This window comes from Podarcis liolepis (genome assembly GCF_965112155.1).
Source record: "Podarcis liolepis genome assembly, chromosome: 8".
Classification (NCBI taxonomy): Eukaryota; Metazoa; Chordata; class Lepidosauria; order Squamata; family Lacertidae; genus Podarcis; species Podarcis liolepis.
In genome coordinates this window covers 42,469,841-42,488,764 of record NC_139560.1, presented here as the reverse complement: position 1 = coordinate 42,488,764, position 18,924 = coordinate 42,469,841, and the positions used below count along the sequence as shown (strand labels likewise).

The 18,924-nt window shown below is 41.5% G+C and overlaps 1 long non-coding RNA gene across 1 annotated transcript in view; it reads left to right on the top strand.

Moving 5' to 3' along the window:
* LOC310713522 overlaps positions 1-9,242 on the top strand; it is a 73,095-nt gene extending 63,853 nt beyond the window's left edge. Inside the window, exon 3 of the long non-coding RNA XR_014529302.1 lies at positions 8,784-9,242. This is a non-coding gene — a long non-coding RNA (uncharacterized lncRNA). The remainder of the gene's footprint in view (positions 1-8,783) is intronic.
* The last annotated feature ends 9,682 nt before the right edge of the window (positions 9,243-18,924 follow it).

The following is an 18,924-nucleotide window of genomic DNA, read 5'->3' as shown; positions in this document are numbered from 1 at the left end:
TCCCACCACCAGTGGCGTAGCATAGGTTGTCAGCACCCGGGGCAAGGCAAGTAATTTGCGCCCCCTAACCCTAACCCCCAGATGTTGCACCCGGTGCGGCCGGGCCCCCCTGCACCCCCCACGCTACGCCACTGCCCACCACTGCCACACACACACATCTAAAACGGCCCTTTTCAGGACTTTTGCCAGACTTCACAAGGAGAGATGAGAGCCAGCTGATGGAAGATGGAAGTGTATCTCCAGCTGAGCCAGGCAGGGGAATTTGGCTGGCATAGCCCTGGCTGAACCCAGGCTCAGCTGGAGATGCACTTATTCCAAACTGCCCTTAGAGGTTTGTGAGCAACAGAATGGAGAGGCCATGTGTGGACTGGGATGAACCCTTTCCATTCCAGACATTTTCCCAGTGGCAGACCTTTGGGTCTCAAATTTCAGCGGTGCCCTGTGTGGTGCCAAAATCCTCCCACCTGCCTCTCACCTTCCATTCTACATCATAGTTGTGGTGCCCCCTGTGGTGCCAGCTCCATGCCCAGTGTGACCAAATCACCTCCATTGCTCCACCCACGTTTTTCTATGGCCCACCCACCACAAATGTGGCCTGGCAGGTTGTCTGTGAGGGAGTGTGGTACTCAGGCTAGAAATGTTCCCCATCCCTGGCCTGCGGCCTCTTTGGTGCCAGCTCCAGCAGCTTATCTCAATAATCCTGAGCTAAAGAACACACCTTCCCCCATTAAAATTCAAGTACACTTGCCCATGGCTGTGGCATGTCCCTGACAATAAACACCCTTAACCTTATCTACTCCCACACACAACAACAACAACAACAGTGGGACAGGCTGCTATCATTCCTGCATCTGTAAGCCAGGAGATGCATCTTCTGTTGCACTTCCATATGCCATGCAGTTACTAAAATAATATGCAAATAGTGGCGACTCCAAGGTAGGAACTGAATCTGTCTCAAGTTCTCCAGCCTCCTTGGCTCTTGAGGAGAGATTTTATCAGGATGCAACAGCCTGAAGGGTGTAATTGGGGATTGGTCTGAGCTGTAGGGTATCCCCCTGGGGGAGAGAGAAAGAGAGAGAGAAAGGTCTGCTGGAACTTAGGTGCTGACATAATAACCTTTGTAGCAGTGAGAGGGGCAATTTAATATATAGCATGTAGTGGCACTTATGCATTTGGGGACATCTTTCTAAGGCTGCTTAGTCCTGGGGGCAAGGCAGGGCAGGTGATTTTCATTCCAACCTGAATGAGGGAGTGAAGACAGAAGGTTCCCCTGCCCATGCACTGCCTTCACCTTAAGAATTGGGCTCCCCCACCCCCGTAATTAGTTAAGGAAAAAAACAAGTTATGTAGCTGTCTGAAATGTATATAAGTGCATGCCTAGTTTGGTCCTCAGAAGCATCCAAACAGTTGGTTTGGTTGCTGTCTCTTTTAGGAACTTCAGTATTCACGTTTGGGAGCATTTCTGCTTTGAGAGTCTGCAAAATTGCTTTTCTCTCCTGTTCTGTTAATAGCTACAGACGGCATTTGGTGGGCTATGTGGCAGTGGATTAATGATGAATCCTCATAGCATCTTTAGTTTTGTTCCAAGTTCATGGTCCTATTGTTATCATAAAGAATACGAAGCTATATTTGAAACGGTCTGAAAAGTAACAGTGGACAACTTGCTCCCAGTAGTTGCTTGATCCAATTGCTTCAGACAAATATCATGGCATTCCCGTCTAGTTCTGTACCCTTGAAGCCTGAAGTGATGCTCTTTGGGTGCTGATTATCTTTTTGATCACTTCTGAAGCCTAAACCTCCCTGTTTCCATAGCTATTAACATAAGAGGGGAGGATAACACCTTTGGAGATATTCTGACAAAAATGCTTCATAACTCAAAGAGTTCACAGAACACAGCAGGACTTCCAAACATGAAGTCAAAGCTCTTTTTGCTTCATTCTGGTTCCTAATATAAATTTAAAATCTTTGCTGGCTGGAGAACTGACTTTCCAAATGCATCTCTTCTGTATTCTTTTCTGCATTGGCAAATGACATATTAACATAAATAGTGTGCAAGAGGCTCAGAGGTGATCCAAGTCTGACATCTGGAAATGCTGTGCAAATATTTGATTACGTCAGTCCAAATCAGAACTGTCACCAAGTTAAATATATCTTAGAGCTGTCTCCAATGTTAGTCCTATTCAGAGTGGATCCACTGAAAATAGTTCATTAAGCATGTTTATTAATTTCAGTGAATTTACCATATGTAAGAGTAACATTGGATCCTCCCATAAGAGTTGTAGTCAACTAAGCCCTACTCAGAGTAGACTCATTGAAATTAGTAGACCTAAGCTAGTCATGTCTATTAATTTCACTAGTCCTAGCATTGAATACCACACTTAGTATTTGAGTGGTATGAATTTTAAGCTGTTATCCTGTGCATTCTTACCTGAGAGTAAGCCCCATGGAACACAATGGCCCTTATTTCTGATTAAATGAGCATAAAATTGCACTGTGAATCAAGTATCATGCAATCCTATGCATGTTTACTCAGAAGTAAACTATAGTGAATTCAATGAGACTTAATCTCAGATAAGTGTATCGTATTGCAGCCTTAAATTAATTAAGTCTGCATGTGAGTAAATCTTTCTGAAGGGACAGGGAAAGACTTCCTCCACATAAACACTTTGTTGTTGTTGTTAATTGATTAGTCTAACAAATTATTAATTAGCAGCAATTACAAATCATCACAAAGGCACCAATGATTCTGGCACTTGCCAGAATCATTTCAAAGGCACCAAAATGGCTTTGCCCAGGCCACAAATGAGCTATTTGGTGGGGCCTGAGTGCAAACCCTGTTTTCAGCCCATCTGACAACATAGTGCAAGTCGGCATGGCTTGGCTAAAATGGCCTGGCAGACCTTATTAGATCCACAGGCCAGAAGTTCCCCATACTAATCTGATTCTGTCCTAATTCCAGTATATGTATGTGTATATATATATATATATATGCTTTCGTAGATTTTCACGGGTACAGGAATGCAGGTTTTGGTGTCTTCAGGTGTCTTCCCGTGTAAGAGTTGGGGTGTCTAGGCGACGTTTCGACGAGGTCTCACTCGTCATCTTCAGGCTGGTGCTTTCGGCTTCTTGTTACTGGAACAGAGCAGGATCTCAGTGTTTGAGTTCCTATAAATACTGTTGAGGAGGTGTGGTGTATAGCCTCCAACGTTCTGGGCAGAGAGGAAGTTCCTAGGTTAGTGTGCCTTTTCTTATATCTTATCCCTCAAGTAATTAAGGAACAAAAGAAGAAAAGGCACACTAACCTAGGAACTTCCTCTCTGCCCAGAACGTTGGAGGCTATACACCACACCTCCTCAACAGTATTTATAGGAACTCAAACACTGAGATCCTGCTCTGTTCCAGTAACAAGAAGCCGAAAGCACCAGCCTGAAGATGACGAGTGAGACCTCGTCGAAACGTCGCCTAGACACCCCAACTCTTACACGGGAAGACACCCGAAGACACCAAAACCTGCATATATATATATATGTACACACACACACAAAATTTCAAGAAAGAAGTTATAACTATATTTGACTTAAAACATTAATATTTCAGAATGCTGTAATGAAATTAAATCCTGCTGATGAGATTTAGATATTCATTACATTCTCTGTATTACATCACACATGGGATGTGTGTGGTGTGTGTGCGTGTGCGTGATTCTCCAGAAAATCAAGGTTCTGTTTCCAAATTGTCCTGCAAGTGAAACCTCCAATTAACAACAACAACAAAACTAAGGCATTTTGGATGTATTTCTTATGACCTGGCATTCTGCAAGACGAATTTCCCTATGGGCTTGCGAGTTCTTGCGAGTTTGTTTCCTTTTTCTTAAAGCCGCTAAGCCGCTAATAGCCGCTAAGCTGCTAATAGCCGTGCTTCGCAAGACGAAAAAACCGCAAGACGAAGAGACTCGCGGAACGGATTAATTTTGTCTTGTGAGGCACCACTGTATTGTTAGAATGTTGGATTAGGGACCAGGAGACCAAGGATCAAACCCCCACATGGCCATGAAACTCAGTGGGTGACCTTGGGCCAATCATTCCTTCTCAGCCTAACCTCCTGCAGAGGGGTTGTTGAGGAGAACCATATATACCACTCTGAGCTGCTTGTGGGGTGGGGTGGAAGGTGTGATATAAATGCAATGAATAAATGAATAAATAAATAAATAAATAAATGCTGCTAAGTAGGTGAGTACAACCTATATTTTAGTAATGTTACAGTTAGAAGATATATGGTTAGCTCAAGAAGTTACATGTGAACATCCTAATTAGTCAATGTGAATGTGCTTGTGCAATTTAAAATATAGAATAAGAACTATAGTTACCAGTGCCTTTTTATTAGTTTGGCTGCCAAAAAAAATTCACACTCCCATTTTTTGAAATCTCAATAACACCTCCAGTTTGTGCTTTGGGGTGATCATTCTTAACAAATTCTGAGAGATAAATAATCTTTCTTTAAATTGGCTGGTAATTAAACTCTTGGTGTAGACATGACGCTGTAACCCAAGTGTGTCTATTTCCTTTGCACTTCCTCTTTCATACTAGAATGCAATAAGTTTTAGTAAGTTATTATCCTCTTATCAATAATAGGGCTGGATGCACACCCATCATTTGGGGTGTGGTTCTATATTTCAAAAGGAATCAAGCCACCTTTGTCTCCAAACTCCAATTAGTCATCTTTTCCGTCTCTTCTTTGACAATCCATGCAATTCTTGCAGCATAGTCATTGGAAACTGTGTGATTTGATATTTGAATATGTTTAAATCTGGTTTTGGTTAGGAATTCTTTAAATATGGTACTAGTGAAGTTTGTCCCATTATTGTCACAATTATGTATAATCACAAATAAGGATAGTCCTTGGGTAGCAAAGCTTTGTGTAATCCAGAAAATGCTGTCATTCTCAATATTTAGTTCTGTACTCCTGACTTTTGAGGTGGCAACAGACTTCTCAATAGGAAATATATCTGACAGCCATAGACACAGAGAAAAATTACTTTCTGTTTGTCCTCATTTGTGATTTCACGTTATTCATTGCTGGGAAGAAACTGAAAGGAACTAGCAATAATAGTTGAAGGGCCAAGTTGTGGCCCTGCCCTGTCAGAATGACAGTGTAAGTTTATGTTACATTTTTAAAAAATTATTATGTTGACAAAAAAAAATACAAACAAATAAAAAAATGGTTATCATTTATTGCCAACCTAGAGCGCAGGATTTGTTTTGCTTCCCATTAATTTCAACAAAATCCAGACCAGAGCTGCATTCCTACGCTATCAGTAACCTAGTTCAAAGTACAGGACCGAATGTTTAACTAAAGTTAATCCATGTACATTTGGAGCTTCACATGCCTGATGTGTCTTTTCTATATTTGCTGTGGAAATCCATTACATGCTTCACATATAAATTGTGGTGGTTTACAAACTATAAAAGATAGAAAAAAATGAATGAAATTATATCTTTTAAGGGAAAAATCACACATTGCATGCTATTACATGAAGCAAAAGCCCCAACGTTTTTGTTGCTGCTGCTGTTATTTTTCATGAGAAGCTGCCTCTGGAGACAGTGATGTTGTTGTTTTGTTTTTAATGAAAAGCTGCCTCGGGAGGCTGTGCTTTGGAGCAAAAGAGTAATACAGAGACCAGGTGCCTAACCCTTTCCCTGCAGGTCACAATTGTCCTTGCATTGTATAATTGTCATTGTAAATATGCACTTGGAACCCTGTGAAGGGGAGGGGAGCAGCAGACTGGGGAGCAATTTTGCATGGGGAAACAACCGGCGGCTAAAAGGGTTGTTTATTTATGAAAAGGTTTTGTCCCATGCTTCCTGCAAAGCACTAAGAGTGGCATACATATTTCTCCTTTTATCCACACAACAAACCTGTCGGATAGGTTAAGCTGAGCGATGGTTACTGTCCCAAAGTCACCCAGTAAGCTTTGTTGCTGTGGGAGGATTTGAGCCTAAATCTCCTTGGTCTAAGTCCAAACCCCCCCCCCAACTGCTGCGTTACACAGGCTGTGCAACTCCATTTCTGGCCATTCAAAATTAGTATACCCTCAAGCCTATTATTTTTCCATTTTGACATATCAGGGCTTCATTGCACACGTTTGTATTTAACATGTAGGTTGCGTGCATGCCAACTTGTTTCTAATGCAAAATCGTTTGTGCTCATCCTCAGCGTGCTTCTTTCAATCTAGATTGATTCTAGAACCTGCCATCCACAAAGGGTATCATGGTGACTTGATATGCGCTTGGAAACCCTCCCCTTGATTAGGTTAGCCAAACCTTTTTCTCCCTGCACATGCTCCAGATGAACGAAGAAGGAAGCGGTAATGTGCGCGTCCCACAGCATCATTGCACAGCTGTGGCAAATCCATTGCCAGGACCACCTACATCTGTTTTCAAATGGACACACTGAGATGTAGTGCAATAGATCTAAATTCTGTGAGGACTACATGGGTAAAAACAAGTGCTCAGTCTCCATTGATTCTAGAATAAAACGTCATGTGTATGCCGATATGGTTCCCCCCCCCCCTTATTTTAAACAGTTTTTTGTAGCACAGAAGTCTGCATGATTTAATGCTACAATTGTTGCTAGGCCACTGTATGGCTACTAGTAGGGCTGTGCTGACACCTGTTCTCCATTTTCTCAGTAGTTTTCTTCCTCTGTGAAAGAGGTGTCCTTTCTTCTCATTCTCGCTTTGGAATTTATGTGAATGTGAGATTTTGACCTTAACGGTTGCACGGTGGCCAGGGGTGGTATGGGTGTGTTTCCTTTCCATCAAACATTTCTCCAGGACTCTGCAACCTCCCTGGCTGCCTACACTTCCTGATTTGAAAAAGTCTAATGGGAGGAATTTCTTCCTGGTGTATTCCACTGGAAGGCAACCAGGAAGGCTGTAGAGTGCAGATCCTACCCAGAAGAATTACACAAAAACCGTTTTGCTTTGATAATTTTCCAATACATTTATTTGTATTAATTGTATTGATGGAGAGTGAAGAATGGCTCAGAGCATTAACATTCTAAAAGTCCTTGTCTCCTCATTAGATTTATGGGGGGGGGGGTGCTAGAAGCCATAGCTTTGGATCCAGCACATATCAAGACATGTCTGTCTTTCCAGCTTCCCTCTCCAGCTTCAGACTAAACACCAAGACTAGTTCCCTGGCTCATTGTTTTCCTAACTCTAGGATTACATGACATCCAGGCAGGTAAGAGGGGAGATGGCTTACCCCCTCCTCATAACTCACTTGTATCTGTGGCAACATAGCAAACACTTCAGTCATGCAGTTGTTTGTGCCAGCTAGGCCATCAGCTAAACACAGAAACTGGTATGACAGGTTTAGCAGTTCCTGCTACTACAGGCCCCCATCTTGTAGATACAAAAAACACAGGTTTGTTGGCGATTCACAAGCATTATCAAAACCAATCCGCCCAAATCTATGACAGTACTGATGATGTACTCTTTATATAGCCAAAACTGTACCATCCACACACAAGAGGGAGTTAGTGGCACATTTAGGGTAGCCACAAGTTTTGCAAAAGTAAAAATAATCTGAGGAAAATACCCTAAGAGGGGAACCCCCTCCCCCATTGCCAAGAGCTCATTGAGGACTGGCCAGACTCAGTGGCCACAGTGTCTATTGATAGCAGTGGTGGGATTAAAAAAAAAGGTAGGAGGATGCAATTGAATATCATTGAAAGGGCCAGAACCTGCACAGAACCTGCAGGTTCCACATGTAAGCAGAAGAATCAGTTCTCTATGTCCTGCTGTTGGGCATCCAAGCCTCTTTGAAATAAATAGAGGATGCACGGCCAGGCTTGTGTAGCTAGAATAAATGTTGCTGTACTATTGCTCTGTTCCAGCTCCTGGTTTTACAGTGTTTGAATACTGGGCTTTGCCAAATGAAATATATATGTAATGAGTATGTTATAAAATAATAATAATAATAATAATAATAATAATAATAATAATAATAATAATAATAATAAACAGTGTCCTGTGTTTTAAAAACTGTAGTGATTATGGCTGATTTATGTTTTCTGCATATTTGTAACCTCTATGGCTGTAAACTATCCTTCAGAGATCATATTATTCCTGGTTGTCTTGATTTAAGAGTTTAGCAAAGCTAAGATCTGCACATATGAACAAACGTACATGCGCAAATATATTAGTAGGAGTTAAGTAAATTGTCAATTTTTTCTGCCATTATTATCTCACTTAGTGGAGGCTGCTACCATCACAATTACTAAAATAGTTTCTTAACATAATTCCTGAACTTAGACCTACTTAACTACACATTGTTTTATACAGGTAATTGTAGAGTTTGGATATATTAGCCCTTATGGCATTCTGTTTTTAGAAGTTTTGCTTTGTACGTCAGTGAAATATTGAAAAATAATCCTTTACCTGGGTAAAATAAACATAAGCAAATAAATATTTGCTAAATATTCATTTGTTGGTTAAGAGTTTAGAGAAATGGAAAAATGCAAACAAGCAATAAAAGGACAAGTGTCAAAAATGGTGCCGTGTCAAAAATGACCACAAGTCATATTTCACCTTTTCACCTTTTCTCCACCCTCCTTCCCAAGTAAGCCCTTTAAATCCCGTGTCTAATTTCACCATTGCCCAAGTGGCACCATCTGAACTGACAAATATGGATTGTTTGACCTGCCTATATGGTGCAGGAGCATGATATGTGCATATACTCTGGGGCACTGAGTACAGTTTTTGTTTTATTCTCCCATAGCTTTTTGCACATTTGGGTTATATCCACCCAGAAGGCCGATCCATATATGGAACCCTGTATGACCTTCACTGAATTGCAGTGGAGAGAGCTGCAACCCACAACCAATGAAGTCAAGGCAGCAGAGCTGGGGACAGGGAAGGAACACCCTTTGGTTTGATTGGTTATAAACTTCACCCAGAAGTATTCATTTTACTAATAGCAATCAACTGCATTTTGATTTTTTTTAATTAAACTGTAGTTATCTCTTGAGTTTCAAAGCACTTTGTGAATAGCAACTCATTCATGGGAAATAAAAGCTTTGGGTCAAAAGAGTTTTTTAAAATTCCTTTGACTTGAAACGTGGGTGTTCACTTTGGCTGCTTCCCAAGCAAAGAGAACCAAGGGAGCAAATTATAGTCCACACCCAGTTGGGAACTTTCTTCAGGTATTTCACAGACATGCCTTGCATCTGAATTGTTCATATTTTTTCTGCAGAGAAAAAAGCTTCTCCAAACAACATTGGGCAGAATATTTCTCTTTCAACTGTTTTGTTTTGCTTTTAAGCATATTAATTTTGTGTGGGGTTTGGCAATGTGTGAGGCAGGGAACCTATTCATGTTTCCCTATGAAGTATTTTTTCTACAGTTTTGCCTTATTTAATTATTGGATTATTAATAACAACAACAACAACAAATTTTTACATGCCCTTCAACTTCAAGTCCCAGGGTGAGTTACAACAATTTACAATTCAGAAGTAAAAATAGTTAAAACAAATTACAGTTATAGGAATAGGGTAGGTCCTGAAAACACATCTCAGGTGTCAAAAGTGGGGATAAAGATCTGCATCTACAGCATTCACCAAAAGCTGTACCATGAATATGCCAGATGCACCTCTGTGGGGATGCCTTTTCCTGTGCCTTCTGTGGAACTAATGAGAGCCCCTATTGCAGCTGTGAACATCCAAAAGTATCTGTAGGAAAGGAGGTGATCTTTCAGATATTTGTGGCCTAAGTCATTTAGGGCTTTAAACACTAGTGTGAGCAAATTAAATTGGGCCCAGATATGAACTTGCAGTCAATGACAGTTTTAGAACAGGGTTTATACGAGTTCTAAATGGAACCTCAGTCAATAATCTGACAGCTACATTTTGAACCGTGAAATTTCTGAGGGCTTCAAGGACAGCTGCACATCAAACACATTGTAATAATCCAGTCTAGAAGTTACCAAAGCATGGAGTAGCAGTTATCTCTGTCCAAAACGGGCCATACCTGGTGAACTAGCCAGAGCTAGAAATAATCAAACCTAGCCACCGAGGCCACCTGAGTTGAATACCCTCAAGCTATAGTCCTGCCCCTTCTAGGGCAGTGCAAGCTTGTTCATAACAGGCCATCTTCCTGCCCACATCCTCGACTCAAGAACTTGGAATACATAACACCTGTTTTTTCAGGGTACAGTTTCGGTTTCAATTTCTTGGCTCATACCCAGCACATTGTTGCCTCCAAACACCTATCCAGCATCTCAGCCACCTCTCCTGATGTAGATGGAACAGAAACAGAGCAGGCAGTCACCAGCATATTGGTGACACTTGGTTCCAAAAGTCCTCTCAGTGGCTTCATGTAAATATTAAATAGCATGGAGAACAAGAACCCTCTGGGCCTCTCATAACTGCTTTTTGGAAACAGCGCTGGAAATAGGAACAGAACCACTGAAGTACAGTGCCTCCAGGCTCCAATTCCATGAGCCTCTCTAGAAGGATACCATGGTCAATGATGTTGAAAGCCATCAGGAGGTCAAGAAGAACAAGCAGGTTCACACTCCCCATATCTCTTTCCTTACAAATGTCATCAACCAGGGTGGTCAAGGCAGCTTCAGTGCCATGATCAGGTCTGAAGACAGGCTGAAATGGATCCAGATATTCAGTCTCCTTCAAGCATGCCTGAAGCTGAACCACAACTGCCACCACGCTCTCAAGCACCTTGCCCCAAATGGAGATATATGCCACTGGGCATTAGTTTAAAACTTCCTCATCCAGGGAAGTCCTCTGTGTGAGAAAGAAAGGCGGGGGAGAAAGATTCTGCATTTTTCTGCATGAAATAAGTAGCTCATTCACCTTTAAGAAAAAGATGTCTATTGTATGACTGGTTGTTATTTTTTTTGAAACCAACTATCATGCCAGTATAACCAGTCAGGGATGAGAACTTCTCAGACTTGTGAAGTGAGAGAGGGAACTAGTCGTTGTTGTAGCTTGTCCTGTGGAACGACTTGTGCATTAAGTAGAGGTGTGGCCAGGAATGCCTGAGAGCAAGACAGATTGAATGATTGCAAATCAGATATTTCAGTTCATGATGAGAGAGCAGAGTAGTCTATGGATTACAACACAGAGAACATACTCTCTGAATCAACCATTCATGGCACCAGAAAATACATGTTTAAAATGGTCGTAAACAGCTAGTGTACCTGCCTACAAACATAAACGCAATGTGGAGTCCCTTCTGCAATGTTCAGTTTTCGTGAGGAAGATCTTGACTAGTGGCACCCATCAGTATATGCACAAGTAGCTTCTTTCCATCAGTTGCTTATGAGGAGAGGCAAAATGCTTTCCCCTCATCCCTGACTCACTGCATGATGCTACTTGCAAACTGAGTGTGATGATTAGGTGGAGACGTGGAACCACTCTGCATGTCCTCAGTCAGCAAAATTGGTCTGGTAGGATAGTCTACCTTCTGAGGATCCCATGACTGACAGAAAGAGGGTGGCTCAAAATCCCAGGTTCCGCCTTGCTCTGGCCCAACTGTGTGCTCAGCCTGCCTCTGGCTCCCCTTTCCCACAAATGCTGTTGCAGACTTAGGGTAGTATTAAACTAAGTATTACTCAGAGCAGTCATGTTCATTGATTTCATTGGGTCTACTCTGAGTAAAGTTTAATTCGAATACCACCCTTATAACCTATTCTTACCTTTTCAAGAGGCCCCAAGGGCCATATACATTATGATATGTAAAGACGCTGTCAGGAAAAAGTGAAGCATTCACATGTAAAGGGGCCTGAGATGTTGATGCATTGCTCTGATTAAATCAGCTAAATCCTTCCCAGTTTTCTTGATATCAGATGGAAATTCATATGAGGAACAGGGAATTTTGCATCTTCTCGGTTCTTGAGGCTCTATCAGGAGTGAGGCAGATGCTGTTGGACTCCAATTCCCATCAGTCCCAGCCAGCATTACCAGTGGTTGGCAATAATGGGAGTTGTAGTCCAACAACATTCGGAGGGTCATATGTTCCACACTACATGAAGGGTTATATGTAGAGTCCATATTTATATGTAATGGTTTTCATTGTTTCTTTCAACAAGACTTTCTTTTAGTACTGCTGCCTCTCGTTATTTTAGCTGTTGATGCTTTTGTTTGAAAGGAATGTGTGGTTTTAATTTTGTTAGTTCTTTGTTAGTTAGTTATTATGAAGTACATTTACATAATGGCTTTTCCCCACATTAGAACTGAAGGTTCCCATTAGAACTGAAGGTGTTTCAGCAAAGGAAACACAGCCCAGAATAACTAAGGAGATAGTACAAGAATACTTGGCTAGTTTAGATGTATTCAAGTCTCCAGGGCCAGATGAACTGCATCCAAGAGTATTAAAAGAACTGGCAGATGTGATCTCAGAACCACTGGCAGCCATCTTTGAGAATTCCTGGAGAACAGGCGAAGTCCCGGCAGACTGGAGGAGGGCAAATGTTGTCCCTATTTTCAAAAAGGGGAAAAGAGAGGACCCAAATAATTACCGCCCAGTCAGTCTGACATCAATACCAGGGAAGATTCTGGAGCAGATCATTAAGCAAACAGTCTGTGAGCACCTAGAAAGGAATGCTGTGATCACCAATAGTCAGCATGGATTTCTCAAAAATAAGTCATGTCAGACTAACCTGATCTCATTTTTTGACAGAATTACAAGCCTGGTAGATGAAGGGAACGCAGTGGATGTAGCCTACCTTGATTTCAGCAAGGCATTTGACAAGGTGCCCCATGATATTCTTGTAAAGAAGCTGGTAAAATGCGGTCTTGACTATGCTACCACTCAGTGGATTTGTAACTGGCTGACTGACCGAACCCAAAGGGTGCTCATCAATGGTTCCTCTTCATCCTGGAGAAGAGTGACTAGTGGGGTGCCACAGGGTTCTGTCTTGGGCCCGGTCTTATTCAACATCTTTATCAACGACTTGGATGATGGACTCAAGGGCATCCTGATCAAATTTGCAGATGACACCAAACTGGGAGGGGTGGCTAACACCCCAGAGGACAGGATCACACTTCAAAACGACCTTGACAGATTAGAGAACTGGGCAAAAACAAACAAGATGAATTTTAACAGGGAGAAATGTAAAGTATTGCACTTGGGCAAAAAAAATGAGAGGCACAAATACAAGATGGGTGACACCTGGCTTGAGAGTAGTACATGTGAAAAGGATCTAGGAGTCTTGGTTGACCACAAACTTGACATGAGCCAACAGTGCGACGCGGCAGCTAAAAAAGCCAATGCAATTCTGGGCTGCATCAATAGGAGTATAGCATCTAGATCAAGGGAAGTAATAGTGCCACTGTATTCTGCTCTGGTCAGACCTCACCTGGAGTACTGTGTCCAGTTCTGGGCACCACAATTCAAGAAGGACACTGACAAACTGGAACGTGTCCAGAGGAGGGCAACCAAAATGGTCAAAGGCCTGGAAACGCTGCCTTATGAGGAACGGCTAAGGGAGCTGGGCATGTTTAGCCTGGAGAAGAGGAGGTTAAGGGGTGATATGATAGCCATGTTCAAATATATAAAAGGATGTCACATAGAGGAGGGAGAAAGGTTGTTTTCTGCTGCTCCAGAGAAGCGGACACGGAGCAATGGATGCAAACTACAAGAAAGAAGATTCCACCTAAACATTAGGAAGAACTTCCTGACAGTAAGAGCTGTTCGACAGTGGAATTTGCTGCCAAGGAGTGTGGTGGAGTCTCCTACTTTGGAGGTCTTTAAGCAGAGGCTTGACAACCATATGTCAGGAGTGCTCTGATGGTGTTTCCTGCTTGGCAGGGGGTTGGACTCGATGGCCCTTGTGGTCTCTTCCAACTCTATGATTCTATGATTCTATGATTCTATGATTCTATGATTCTATGATTCTATGATTCTATGATTCTATGATTCTATGATTCTATGATTCTATGATCTTCCATCCAAGCACTGACCAGATCAAGAGCTGCTTAGCTTAATCAAGGTTTTATTGCATTTTATTGTAAGCCACTTTTTTATTGCTTTAATAGAAAAGCAGAGTATTAATCTTAAAACAAACCAACAGAGCAATCAAAATAATCTGTGAGAGGTTTGGATTGAGCAGATACATCCCTTCACTTGAATCTACCAGCTCAGATGGCCTCCTGTCAGCTGCAAAACTTGTGGGAAGTCTACTCACAGCATCCCTGCTAGGTGGAGCCCAGTGGAAAGCCCCAAGCAGGGCGTTTGGAAGGTGGGGCTGAGCCAGCCTGTGATCTGCTTGATCCCAAGATCTTCTCACACCTTTCGTCAGCCAGCAGTAGGACCAGACCAGATCTGATTGCTGCACTAGCCTGATTGTCCTGTTCTCTTCCCTTCCATCATAGCTACTGAGAAGTGCAGAGCTGCAGATCCGGTGGTGGCTCAGCCACTCTGCAAAGCTCTGATGACAGCAACATAAAGTTTGGATTGTCTCCTTAGTACATTAAGAGAGGATTGCAACAATGGACTACAGCAGTTGCTTGCTACAGCTTTCCTTCTGCAACAGTTTCCTGAGAAACTGTCCAAATGGTGACTTTGCTGAGTGTTTGATTACAGTATATGTCTCAAGAAATGTCTGCATTTAAAACACTCTTAAGAAAATACCATTGCTGGAGGCCAGCAAAATGGCTGTGCATACTTAACATAAGTGAGCAGGTGATTCTGGCAGTATCATTGGGGACCTTTCCAAATAAAGTTTTGAGACAAGAGGCCACATCTGGATGTACACCTCAAGAAACCCCATTGCATGGTGACTCACAGGACAGCTTACATCTGCTTCCCACAAGATCTGTTTTACAACATGGGAGTGTGCATGCCTCAAAATGACTCCCATGTCTAAAAACTCACATGGGATGAATTAATACAGTGGTACCTCCGGTTACATATGCTTCAGGTTACATACGCTTCAGGTTACAGACTCCGCTAACCCAGAAATATTACCTCGGGTTAAGAACTTTGCTTCAGGATGAGAACAGAAATTGTGCAGCAGCGGCGCAACAGCAGCAGGAGGCCCCATTAGCTAAAGTGGTCTTCAGGATAAGAAGAGTTTCAGGTTAAGAACAGACCTCCAGAACGAATTAAATATTTAACCCAAGGTACCACTGTATTGTGTGTAAAGCATTTTTCAAAGAAGGAAAATGTAGTACCTGGGACTGGTTCCTCAATATTGCAAACGACAACAGCATTACTGTATCCTAAAAACTAAGCATAAGACAAGTGAAGAGATGAACCTGAAGCTGGAAAAGGATAAAGGAATCATAAACTTTCAGGGAGCTAGACTCTGATTCAATTTGAAACTTTATTTTCAGACTTTCCACCTTGAAACTAGAGCAAATCTTTAGAAGAGGATCCATCTGCTGATTGAGATCAATGTAACTCACATTAATATTTGTTTAAAATGTTTTTTTTAAAAAAATGGCTTTAAAAATAGCTTAATTGCATGCTTCAGCAGATCAGCACCAATAATGTGGTAACTTTCAAACAGTCTCTTTCTGCCAGATGTTGGGCATGATCCACCTGAAGCACTTTTAAGTTGTATTGATGGATTTAATTTTTTGTGAGGATGGTGAACTTTAAGCCCAGGGGCCAAAGGTAGCCTTTCATCCCTCTCTTTCTGGTTCATGAGATCTCCCTACAACACACACATGCTACATGGAAACATCACTGAACTAAATGTTACTTCCTTGTGCTATAATTAGGAAGAACGTGAAAATAGCACAAAACAAATCATAGACTGAGATATTAAAGCATCTTAAGATAAAGGCATTGACGAATAAAGTAATAATAGATGGTTATTAGCAATTTCATTGCAAAGAAAATGCCTATTTACTAACATTTGGTTTTACACAGGATCCAGCCAAACTACAGGGCTTTAAAGTGTCCCTATGGTTTCTGAAAGGTCATTTTGAAGATAGCTGGAACTACTAGGGTTTATTGTTACCACCTTGTGGAGGAACTGTGCCTTGGTTTCCTGGGTGATAGGATGCTAACTGTGGATGTATCTCTTGTCTCAGTGTACTATAATGGCCAACCTCTCATGTCTTCTTACTTCTCATTCCATTCCTTGTCTTTGTTGACTGCACAATTATACAAAACCCATGATAACCTTAAGAAGCTGACAAGTGATAGCTTGCAATTGAAACATCACATTTTCCCCTGATGAATCATCAGTTTATTTATAAGCGTCAATAAGTCAGTTAAGCCTTCTAAAATGATTTTGTTTTATGTAGCTGCGTTACACACACCGATGCATCCTTGAATCACTGGGTGTCTACTTCACTCCTGGGGTGGAGGAGGGTTGTGTCAGCATAATAGGCACTCATGGACCTGCCATTCCCATGTGCAGGGCACACTGCAATGTGCTTAGCATTGTGTGTGCATTGCTGAATGTCACCAAGGGTACTACTGCATTGTTTGGATGTTGTCTCTCCTCAGTTTATTTACATGCCACTTTTCTGTGGTAAACCCTGTTCAAAGCCCCTTACAACAAGGGCAAAATGGGACATGCAATAAAATATAGCATTTCAAGAGAATTCAGTAGCAATTACACAACATAGCAGGAAAAAGTAAATCAAGAGTCATTTTAAATACTTCAACAGGCCAATCAATAGGTCCTACGTGATTAGTTACATCATAATTGGACTACATGCTCTATATGGGACTGTAGGACAAAGTCTGACCATACCTGGAATGGGTGAACTGGGCAAAAACACCCCTTCACCATTTCCTTTCATTTCAAAAGATAAAGGATGTACCACTACAAGAGACCCACTAGAAAAACTTGTGTTCTGTTTCCTGGGATGAATCAGCAATTAGTTAAGGACAGGAACACTCATTTCCTTTGGCCTGAGGAGAGAAAGGTCACAGGCAGAGAGACCTTGGAAACCATCATTAAATAAAAAGAAATAACTTGATTAATAAAGCAATTTTTTAATGCTATACAGTGGTGCCCCGCAAGATGAATGCCTCGCAAGACGAAAAACCCGCTAGACGAAAGGGTTTTCCGTTTTTCGATGCGCTTCGCAAGACGAATTTCCCTATGGGCTTGCTTCGCTAGACGAAAAAGTCTTGCGAGTCTTATGATTTTTTTCACTTCCCCCCCCCTTTTTCTAAGCCGCTAAGCCGCTAATAGCCTTTTAGCCGCTAAGCCTTTAATAGCCGCTAAACCGCTAATAGCGCTAATCCGCTAAGACGCTAATAGGGTTGCTTTGCAAGACGAAAAAACCGCTAGACGAAGAGACTCGCGGAACGGATTATTTTCGTCTTGTGAGGCACCACTGTAATTAGGGATGCTCAATGAATTCATTGGGTCCATATGTCAAAGTGAACTCACCTAATCCACACCTCCTGGACTAATCTACAGGTTGAAGCATAATTCAGTTTTATTGGACCACCTCAGACAACAAATTGTCTAAGGTGGTCCAATAAAAACCCTTCCTGACTGGCAAAAGCTGCTCTGAGTGGCCAGAAAACACAGCTGCTGTCACATTCATTGAAAATAGGCCACTCTAGAAGAAAAGGAACATCATTTTATGCCAACCTTCCCAAAGACATTGTATGGGGTGGGGGACATGGCTGCCCCTAAATGCAGAGAGTGCCACTAATGAAAAAGTCATTGTGCTTATACTGTGCTTACAGTGTGGGGATACCATACCATGGAATGGTGCTTCCAGGGGAAATGTTGCTTCTTTGCAACCTGCTGGTGGTCACATTCGTTCCTGAGGTGACTGTATGGCAGCCACCATGGAGATGGCTGCCTTTAGACAACACACTCAATTGCACTTCATGAAAAGGATCAGTAGGCAAAATTACATCCCACTTAAGCCAAAATAAAGTTAGTAAGACTCAGTGGCCTTAAGTGAGCTGTATTGGTAGTTTTTTAACATCTCACCATTCAAATACTGATGTTGGCTGTTTTAGTGTTTTCCTTGGAAGACTTTATGAATGGTAAATGTAATGATAAAGTAAAATGATTGGCTGACTCGCGTGATTTTCAGGATGAGAAATTACTGTTATTTTACACCTTGTAGGAAATAACCTGTTAAAGCCTCTGTGACTCTCATAACAACAACAACAACACCAGTCCTCTTTATGTAGAAATCTTATGTCTAGGCACGATTAACTGTGACCTGGGTGCATATAATGAAGCAGATGTTTCAAGTCCCTGGGTAAATAACTCTGACAACTGCAAATGTTATAGTCACATGGAAATATGTCAGATAACAGAATTGAAGGATTAAGTTCAATACAACACTGATTCAACCTAGGTTGTTGCATTTAATATTATATTAATATAATTTAGTAGTATAATAATATGTGCATTTAAAGCATAATTCATATTACATGAAAACCTTGGGATTTTCTCCTCTTTTTCCAGCATTATATCCTGCATTTTCATACTTGTTTCTGGTTTCTTTCTGGTTTCCCTTCCTTCCTGAAGCTATTGAAACTTTGGGGGTTTGAAAGATTTTTTAGATTCATTACATTAGCATTGATATATTAGCACAGTTATCATAGGCTGAAATCCCATACCCACTTACCTAGGAATAAGCCCCATTGAGACATTCTTTTTGTAAAGGATTGCACTGTAATAGGCTTTTAATTGAACATATTTGCTGTGGTGGTTTCCTCCGGTCAGCTCTATGGTACTTTTTTTCAATTAACATGCTTGAAAGCGGGTTCAAAGGAATATATTAGTGTGTATATTCTTGCTCCCAAACTGCAATCTTGATATTACCCTCCAAGTCTGGTATTTAATTTTTTAAAACACATGACATGATTGCTGATGATTGCTTTGTTAAAGCCATGTGTATGTAAGCTATGAGTTCGCTGTTAGTGTATACGATGTGTTCACACAATGAAAGTGTACGCCAGAA